The sequence below is a fragment of the Lolium perenne genome, chromosome 2, assembly GCF_019359855.2.
Source record: "Lolium perenne isolate Kyuss_39 chromosome 2, Kyuss_2.0, whole genome shotgun sequence".
Taxonomy (NCBI): domain Eukaryota; kingdom Viridiplantae; phylum Streptophyta; class Magnoliopsida; order Poales; family Poaceae; genus Lolium; species Lolium perenne.
The window spans coordinates 316,640,340-316,651,130 of record NC_067245.2 but is presented as its reverse complement, the minus strand read 5'-3'; positions in this window follow the sequence as shown (position 1 = coordinate 316,651,130).

Sequence of the window (10,791 nt, the reverse complement as noted above, 5' to 3'; positions counted from 1 at the left end):
GGAAGCTCATGAATGGGGCATTTGAGCATTAAAGACTTCAATCTCCCCCAAGCTTGGGCAATACTCTCTCCATCATGAGGCCAAAAATTATATATGCGATTCCGATCCTTATGAATTTCACTTGGAGGATAGAACTTAGAATAAAACCGGGGCACAATATCATTCCATTCAAGAGAATCCCCATTATCCAGTAATTTATACCAATGCGCCGCTTTCTGGGACAGCGACAAAGAGAATAGTTTCTTCCTCACTTCATCCATAGCAATACCTGCACATTTGAATAACCCGCATAATTCATGCAAAAACAGTAAATGATCACCGGGATGGACAGTTCCATCCCCTTCATAGCGGTTATCCATAACACGTTCAATAATTTTCATAGGTATTTTATATGGTATTACTTCCTCACCTGGCGCCTCATCCACTACCGTTGCAGTAGTAGTAGATTTCCCAAATAGAAATTGAAGAGAAGATCTCTCCATAATGACTTATAGCAGCAGCGAAATAAAATCAGCACTACAGTAAAGGTTTTCCTTACCAATTCCTCTTACCAATAGCGCTTGTTTTCCCGGCAACGGCGCCGGAAAATAGTCTTGATGACCCACAAGTATAGGGGGTGTATCGTAGTATTTTCGATAAGTAAGAATGTCGATCCCAACGAGGAGCGAGAAGGTGTTGACAAGCGGTTTCGATGAAGGATTCACGTAAATGCTCACGGACAAGTATTCGGGGGTTTTGATGTAACAGTTGAATAAAGTACGAGTAAGTAAAGTGCGAGAGTAATAATTGCAGCGAGTGGCCCAATCCTTTTTAGCACAAAGGACAAGCCGGTTTGTTTACTTATAATGACCAAACGTTCTCGAGGACACACGGGATTTTAGTCTAGTGCTTTCGCTACATACGGCTAAATAATCTTCATTGTTGTGATAAGTGTTGTGTGGGTGAACCTATGCTAATGTACCGCCCTTCCTAGGACTAATACATACTTGTGATTATACCCCTTGCAAGCATCCGCAACTACAAGAAAGTAATTAAGAATTAAATCTAACCACAGCCTTAAATTCTGAGATCCTGCGATCCCTCCTGCATCGATATACCAACGGGGGTTTAGGTTTCTGTCACTCCGGCAACCCCGCAATTGGCAAACGAATACAAGATGCATTCCCCTAGGCCCATAAATGGTGAAGTGTCATGTAGTCGACGTTCACATGACACCACTAGAAGAATAACACCACAACTTAAATATCACACCATTGAATATTACTCAACCATAATTCACTACTAACATTTAGACTTCACCCATGTCCTCAAGAACTAAACGAACTACTCACGAGACATCATACGGAACATGATCAGAGGTGATATGATGATGAATAACAATCTGAACATAAACTTGGTTCAATGGTTTCACTCAATAGCATCAACAACAAGTAGAAATCGATACCGGGAGAGTTTCCTCTATCAAACAATCAAGATCAAACCCAAATTGCTACGGCGGTGGCGGTGTCCAGCGGTGATGACGGCGGTGATGATGGTGGAGATGATGATGATGGTGATGGCGATGATGTCCAGCTCGATGACGGTGTCGATGGCGTCGATTTCCCCCTCCCGGAGGGAATTTCCCCGGCGGATTCCTGCCCGCCGGAGAGCTCTTTTCTCTCTGGTGTTCTCCGCCCCGCAGAGGCGGCTGTAACTCTTCGCGAGGTACCCTCTGTGGCTTCGGTCTTCGGGACGAAGGGTTTGGCGAAGAAAAGGAGGCAAAAAGGGTCGTGGGCCCCCCAGACCATAGGCCGGCGCGGCCAGGGCCTGGGCCGCGCCGCCCTAGGGTGTGGGCCCACCCTGGCTGCTCCTGGCTCCTCCTTCTGGCTTCCTTCGTCATCTTGAAAAATAGGATTTTTGGTATAATTTCCTTCCAGAGTTGATCTTCCGAAATATTGCGTTCTGACGGTGCTTTTTCCAGCAGAATCCTGGCTCCGGTGTTCGATCCTCCAATAATGATGAAACATGCAAAATAGATGAAATAACATAAGTATTGTGTCCCAATATGAAATATATCAATGAATAACAGCAAATTATGATATAAAATAGTGATGCAAATTGGACGTATCACCTCCTGCTGATCCGGGGCGTCACTATCTCCGGTAGCATCAACCTGCATGGGTCCAGCTTCTTCCTGGGGAGGAGCGGTTCCTGCGGTATGTGCGAGAAAGTGCACGAAGTGGGGCCTTTGCTTCTCTAACACCTGGGAGACCCAGGCGGATCTGCATTGGTCTTCCACCGTAATTTCCTGCTCAGGGGCGGATTGGGTGGGCTTTGAAAATTCCAGATCTAAGGCGGAACCTTCCTTAGGACGCTCCTGCATCTCAGATCGGATCTTCGCGACAACGTCCTGCTCAGCGGCGGTCGCGTCAGCGTGACTTACCAAAGTGTTTTCGTCGGAATCGGCGGTCTCGCCGATGAAGATGTGTATCCCGCCAATCAGGACTATGGAGGGCTTGACGGGGTTTGTCCTGGCCAGAATCCAGCACTCGTCTTGAGGGACGATCGGAAAATTGCCGGCGTACAAGACGCGCCCCACGGTGATGGTGTCGCCGATGCCTCCGAAGGTAGAACCCTCCCGGTTCCGGCCTCCAGACGTCGCAGGCCCCACGGTGGGCGCCAACTGTCGTTGCCTATTCGACGGTACCTCGGAGGAGGGATCCTCACGAGGGGGAGAAGAAGTAGGGGCCATTGGGCGGAGAGTCCTCGGGACGGTGGTACGCGATTTACCCAGCTTCGGAACACCTGCTCGAGGACAGGGCCTACTGCTACTTGTCTAGAATTATCTGGGCGCTTTCGCGTTGTTACAATGAGTTGTGGTCGTGCTCCTTAGGGCCCCCAGGATCCGGCTTATAAAGACGTCCGGATCTAGGGTTTACACAGAGAGTCCTAGCCGGAATACAAGTTGCCTAACTACGGAATATTACATTGCCGTGTACGTCAAGGATCCGCCTTCCACCAATACTGTCCTGGATCCGGATACTTCATGGGCCATCACGGATCCGGCCTTCTTCGTAGGTCGGTTAAGATCCGGCTCCTTGCTCCTGGGCTGGACTTCATCCTCTCTGATCTACAGCAACTGGGCCGCCCGATGGGCCACATGCCACATCACCATCTGTGGGCCACCTGGGCTTGCCGGATCTAGGCCATGCCGTTGATATACCCATAAAGTATACCCACAACACAACCTGAAGGAGTAGTCGACTAGGACTCTTGTAAGACCCTAGGCTGGTTATATATATAAAGCCGGCCAGGGCACCCAATAGATGAGGGCCAATAGATAGACAACATAGTTCCGCCTACGGCGGCCCCCTGTAAAAACATATTTATGATCATATACTGGATTGCTAGCAGCACGTAGGGATCCTCCACCAAGGGGACCTGAAGCTGGGTATATCGTGTGCCCAATCTCGCTCCCGGAATCTCCATCGTCGCTCTTTTCCGAAACCCAAGTCTACAATCTATAGGCATTGGCGAGGTGATCCCTCGTCAATTGGCGCCGTCTATGGGAATTGCGACGACTGGATTTTGTCATCCGGGTGGGATCCGTCGAGTTCATCATCAACAACGTTCAGATCGCATCCGAGAAGAAAATTGTCGAGTTCATCATCAGCTACTTCAACGGCCAGCCGGTAGGATTTTTCGCGCAGATCCGTCAGACGGAAGTCCAGCGATCAGTAGTCGAAATCTGGCGAGTCGTTTCATCGGCTCATTCACGTGGGACACGGCCATCACCAATGTTTCTCCTTCATGGCTGATCTGCACGTGCGGGGGTATCAAGTACCAAGTAAATAAAGGAACGATCTAATCCATTGCATGTCTTTTTGCACGTATGCACCACCTGGAAAATCTTCATGACTGACAAAACAAGCCGAGGATTATGGGGGCTCGCGACACTACAAATTGATCTTCTTCATCGCGACTTCGTCCGATACCGGAACCATCAGGTGCTATTTTTCTAATTGATTACTCTTTGTAGATTAATTGGGTCAAAAAAAAATTTGCGGCTCGTATTGTTATTTGCGCGCAGATTTTGGCATTTTAAATACAATTGCAGATAAGAATAAGATCTGACTACTTCACCATCGCACCCTCGCCACATTCAGGGGTTCACCTGTCACGGATCCGCCACATCGACTGCGTCCTCTTCATCGACTACTTCCGGCCGGGCGCGGCGTGACTACATCGACTGTGTCCGCCGCACGACCTGATTTCACGTCGGCTTCGCCGCAGCCGACAAAAAAGCTGAGTGCTCTTTTTCGTCTTCGCGCGACCACCTTCGACATCCATCTACTACATCGACCACTTTCGGTGGTTTTATTTTCTATGGTTATTACTGGAGCTATTTTCTTCGGGTCAGTGGATTTATCTTCGGTTCCGTGGATTTATCATCTATGGTATATAATACTACCCGGTGCACTTTCGGGTGAGTGGATTCATCTTATAAGGGTATCATTGGTTTCCTCTAATATAATACTACCCGACGCATTTCCGGGTTAGTGGATTTATCATCTATTATTATTGCTGGATTTATTTTCTTCGGGTCAATGGATTCATCCTCTATGATATCGGCGGATTCATCTTCAATATATGCTTCATATTTAATGGCGTAATCTTCAATGTGGATTCATCTCAAATACTTCATCTTGGATTCATCTTCAGTACTTCATCTTTAATGATGTAATCTTCAATGGTTTAATATTCAAACGATTTCATCTCCAATGTCGTAAATTTTCAGTGGATTCATATTATATTATTGTCAATGGCTTCATCCTAAATGGCTTCACCTTATATGACGCTGCGACTCCGTCAACTTCTTCCGACGTCACGGCAAACACTCGGGGGCTCGACAACGACTTCACCCAGGGTCACAACTGCGACACGACGTCTAAGCAAGAATCATGACATCCCCCCAGCAACGCTCGGGGGCTCGGCTATTTCTTCATCAACAATTTGGCGGCATCCATTTTTACTATTTGGTGGTTTCTACTTTGGCTCTACTTCTTCGCTGCACTCAAAGACTTCATCGACTCAGCTGCACGACCTGCCTCCATGTCGACTCCGTCGTACCCAATAAGCTAAATGTTCCTTTTCATTTACACAAAGTTGATTATCATTTACTTTCGCCGCACCCGACACTCGGGGGCTGCACTGTATAAATTCACTCTACATCTCAGGTCAACAAAAGAAGAACTGCGCCTAGGAAAAACTACATCAAGGAGGAACCCGAAGAAAAAGAGGAACCCGAAGAAAATTTCTCCAAGAACGAACCCGACAGAAAATTTCTCCAAAGAGGAACCCGAAGAAAATTTCTCCAAAGAGGAACCTGAAGAAAATTTCTCCAAGGAGGAACCCGAAGAAAATTTTCTTCAAGGAGGACTCGACAAAAAATTCTTCAGGAGGAACTCGACAAAAAATTCTTCAGGAGGAACTCGATAAACAATTCTTCAGCCGGAACTCGACGAAAATTTTCTTCAAAGAGGAACCCGACGAAAATTTTCTTCAAGGAGGAACCAAAAAAAAAGGTGGAAAAATCTTCGGGTCCATTGACTCGTCATTTATTCCGATCGAGAGCATCGGCGGTGTACCCGACGTCAATATAGAGGAACACGATACATTCGGCTATCGCATCATGCCCGAGAAAAATATAGAAGAACCCGAAAAATGGGTCGTTTCATCAGCCGAACAAAGGCACTCAACAATATATTCTCAGAGCGCGTCCGCCGCGGTGAAAACTCTGAATGCCGTGAGTTGTAAAAGGGTCACGAAGGTAAGACCCCAGGATCCGTCTTGTGTGGCGTGGCATCGCACACGAATGCGTTCTTCCACTTTATCCACATCAACAGATGTGAAGAAAATCCCAGCGGACGCGTTGGGTACCCGATAACTTAGCTGGACTTCAGTTTTCGATAAGTCCAAAAGCGGCACGTCCTGAATTACGCCAGTATCCCAGGTTCGAGTCCAGGGACTCGAACTTGAAGTAGGTTTATGCGGATTTGTCACAAGAGCAATTAACTGGTTCCTGATCCGTCAGAAGCACCAGCCGCATTTACCAATATCCCTGTGCAATATAGATGTCAAATAAAAATAGCAATGGCCTGGAGTCGATAAAAAGAATGGCTACGTCCAGCAATATAGTTCTTCGACGAGTAGTACAACTTGAGTCTATGCCCAGGTGCAAGCACCAGCCCATAGACTCGGGGGCTACTCTTATCGAGAGCATTGTTCATCCTCCCGATAAGATACAAGAGATGAAAAATTGTGGAGTCGATTAAAAGCAAGTTGAGCCTACACCCAAGTGCAAACACTTGGCTGTAGCCTCGGGGGCTACTCCCATCGGGAGCGCTGGTCGCGCACCCGATAGAAAAATAACTTCGAAAATCGTTGACAGCATCTACGCTATACATGATCTACGACATTGACTTGATATATTTCTGAATAAGTAAATCAAGGTTTGTAGACTCAACTCGAGTCTGCGACTCAAGTGGAGCCTACTCCCATCGGGAGCACATGGATTTCATCAAGTCCTCCAATAGGAGTCAACGATTTCAGCAAGTCCTCCAACAGGAGTCGACGATTTCATTAAATCTTCCAGCAGGAGTCAATAAAAGAAGGGTTACTCTCAAAAATCAAGTCCAGATTCTTCGTCGAGTAGTACAACTTGAGTCTATGCCCAGGAGCAAGCACCTGCCCATAAACTCGGGGGCTACTCCCATCGGGAGCGCTGGTCGCGCACCCGATAGAAAAAATATCTTCGCAAGTTGTCGAATGCATCTACGCTACTCGTGATTTATGATGTTGACTTGATGTACCTTTCGGGTCAATGGCCTCGCCTTTGAAGATGATCATGTCTTTGAGTCTCTACGCAAGTCTTTGACTTCCCTAGACACTCGGGGGCTACTATCATGGGCATACCTTTCGGGTACCCATTATTACCATACCCGGCTCGGCCCAATATGGAAAAGGCCCAAGAAGGAAACCCGAAGGAGTAGTCGACTAGGACTCTTGTAAGACCCTAGGCTGGTTGTATATATAAAGCCGGCCAGGGCACCCAATAGATGAGGGCCAATAGATAGACAACATAGTTCCGCCTACGGCGGCCCCCTGTAAAAACATACTTATGATCATATACTGGATTGCTAGTAGCACATAGGGATCCTCCACCGAGGGGACCTGAAGCTGGGTATATCGTGTGCCCAATCTCGATCCTGGAATCTCCATCGTCGCTCTTTCCCGAAACCCAAGTCTACAATCTGTAGGCATTGGCGAGGTGATCCCTCGTCAATGGTAGCAACGAGGTTGAGATCAATGTACCCTCGAAGATCGCTAAGCGTTTAACGAGATGAGATCTCGTGGATGATGTAGTCGATCACTTGCCGCTCTCAAGAGCGAGTAGAAGATCTTGCCGGTGCCGCAATCGGGCAGCACCTCCGCACTCGGTCACACGTACGGTGTTGATGAAGACGTCCTTCTCCCCGTTCCAGCGGGCAGCGGAAGTAGTAGATCGTCCTCGAAATCCTGGCAGCACGACGGCGTGGTGACGTTGGTGGTGGAGATCTCCTGCAGGGCTTTTCCGTCGCCGTGCGGGAGAGAGGTGGAGGAGGGTGGCGCTAGGGTTTGGGGTGAGTGGGGTTGGGGCGCCGGCCTTGGTGCCCTAGGTTGGTGCGGCCAAGGTTGTGGCCGGCCAGCCCCCTCTCCCCTCTTTATATAGGTGGAACACCCAAGGGTCCAAACCTACTCCTCCTAGGAGTCCTAGTGCAAACCTTCCATAAAATCAAATAGTCAAACCTAGTCAAAGGTGGACTAAAGGTGGGACTTTCCCCCTTTCCTTTTGGTGTGGCCGGCCAAGGAGGTGGAGTCCACCATGGACTCCACCTTCCCACCTTGTGGGTCGGCTAGGCTGCCATAGTGAAATTTTCTGGGTAGTTCTAGAACCTTCCAAAAAATCACCGGACTATTCCCAAACTTGGAATTTGACTTCCCATATATGAATCTTATTCTCCGGACCATTTTGAACCTCCTCGTGATGTCCTGGATCCCATCCGAGACTCCGAACGACATTCGAACTCCAAACCATATTCCATATCTACTTAAAACGACATCAACCCTTAAGTGTGTCACCCTACGGTTTGCGAACTATGCAAACATGATTGAGACACCTCTCCGATCAATAACCAATAGCGGGACCTGGAGATCCATAATGGCTCCCACATATTCAACGATGACTTCGTCATCGAAAGAACCATTAACATACGATAGCGATTCCCTTTGTCGCGCGATACTTTACTTATCCGAGGTTCGATCATCGGTATCTCCATACCTAGTTCAACCTCGTTACCGATAAGTACTCTTTACTCGTACCGTGATATGACATCCCTTGTGACCTAGTCACATACTTGCAAGCTAATTGGATGACATTCCACCGAGAGGGTCCAGAGTATATCTATCCGTCATTTGGATGGACAAATCTCACTCTTGATCCATGCGTTTCAACTCATACTTTCAGAACACTTAATGCCACCTTTATAACCACCCAATTACGAAGCGGTGTTTGATGTCATCAAAGCATCCATCCGGTGCAAGTGATTAACACGATCTCATGGTCGAAGGATTAGGAAACTATGTATTTGAAAGCTTGTAGCAAAACGAACTTAATGACTTGATCTTATGCTATGCTTACTTTGGGTGTGTGTCCATCACATCATTCTCCTAGTGATATGATCTTGTTATTAATAACATCCAATGTTCATAATCAGGAAACCATGATCATCTATTAATCAACAAGCTAGTTTAATAAGAGGCTTACTAGGGACTCTTTTATGTTTACAAAACACACAAATATTAATGTTTCCGGTTAATACAATTATAGCATGGGATGCAAACATTTATCATAAACACAAAGATATAATAATAACCACTTTATTATTGGCTCTTGGCCATCTAATTGCTGTGTCAACGGAGGCTAATCAAGTATTATGTGTTTTTTGCAAAGATTACCAAGAAATCTGGTGTTCTGTGCAAAACAAACTGCAACCTATGGTTTTGTGCAAAAGATTCACCAACAACTGGTGTTATGTGCTATTTCCTCCAACAGCAAACCAGGAGACGAAATATACCATCATCGTGGCGTCAGGCAAGGCGACCCCATTGCTCCAATGCTCTTTGTCTTGGTCATGGAAGTCTTTCACCGCCTTGTTGACATTGTTGCACGCCTCGGCCTGCTTTCCAATCTCCACGGCAGCAAAGGAGCATGCCGCACCTCTCTCTACGCCGACGATACGGTCGATTTTCTGAAGCCAACACAGCAGGATTGTGACCATTCGAGAACTGCTGCGTCTCTTCGATGAAGCTACAGGTTTGCACACCAACATTCTGAAGAGCACTGCCACGCCCATCGGGTGCAGTGACCAACAACGTGCCCTTGTCACCCAGCACCTACAATGCCCAATCAAGGACTTCGCAATCCCTTACCTTGGTGTCCCTCTGTCCATCTGGAGGCTCAAAGCCGAAGACTTGCAGCCTTTGATTGACAAGCTGCACGATCAGCTTTCTGGGTGGCGAGCTGGTCTCCACTCCAAGGGCGATAGATTGGTCTTAGGGCCTGTTTGTTTGGGCTGTGACTGGCTGGCTGTGCAGGAAAGCAGCTGATGTTCCCAGTTTCACCGTTTGGCAACTTGGTTGGCTGTCTGTTTGTAAATGGATGAGTTGTCTAAAATACCCTTCAAGATCGCGAGAACATATATTTTTGCTGATTTATTTGTAATACTTCCTCCGGGCAAAAATATTTATAATGAATCTAGATAAAATTTTATTAACCTGTATCTATACCTAATAATAAAGGAGCTAAGGTTTCTGCCAAAATTTTCGTCCAACTATTTTTATGACCGTTTTGCCCTCCCACAAAATCGCATAATACAGCATAATGCCACGATACCGGTTCGTTTGGTTCGATTTTTCTTTTCTCTCCTCTCCTTCGCATAGTCGCGGGCCTCCCGCCGCCGGCCAGGCTCGCTGTATTCATGCTTCGTTCTTTTTCTGATCCCAATCCGACCGCCTCCTCCCTCTCCCACGGGATAAAAACTAGAGCCCGCGGCTCTTTCCTTGGAAGTTCAGCATCGCGGATGGCTTACGGATCAAGGTGACGGCGACGGAACGGGTGGATCCGGCAAGCCTCAGGAGTGGCCGGAGGCGCAGCGCTCCGTCTTATTTTCCGTCCTCACCGCCGAGAGCTTCCAAAACACGGCACAGAGCCAACGAACATGATCCCCGGCCGCCCGGCGCTGGATTGGTACCAGAGGCTCCTGTTTCGTTTCGGGGCGGACAACGAGTACACGCGTATCTCCACCGGTTTTGCTTCGCCTCACCCCCACCACGGCCATGACCGGGCCTCTATAGCAGCGGATCTCTCAGCCGGAGAACCTTCTCTCGAAGAAAACTTCCTCCTCCACGCCGTCGGCATCCTCCCATCCGGCCGATGTCCTTCGGTCGATGAGGACCTGGCGAGCGGTAGCTCAAAGCAGGCGGGAGAGGAGAATCAGCATCCTCCCAGCCGGCCGATGTCAGGGGTCGCGTTCACGGCCACCATGGCCGAGCTCCACGGGCTACCCGCACGCAGCCGCGCCTGTTAGCCTTAGATGCGTGGACCCTCCAATTTCCCAAATTAGCATCGACTCTCCAATTTCCCCATTTTTTTTTGGAGGAGAGCAATCACGTGAGCTGAATCAGTTTTGCTGCTGATGCAATCTCGCATTG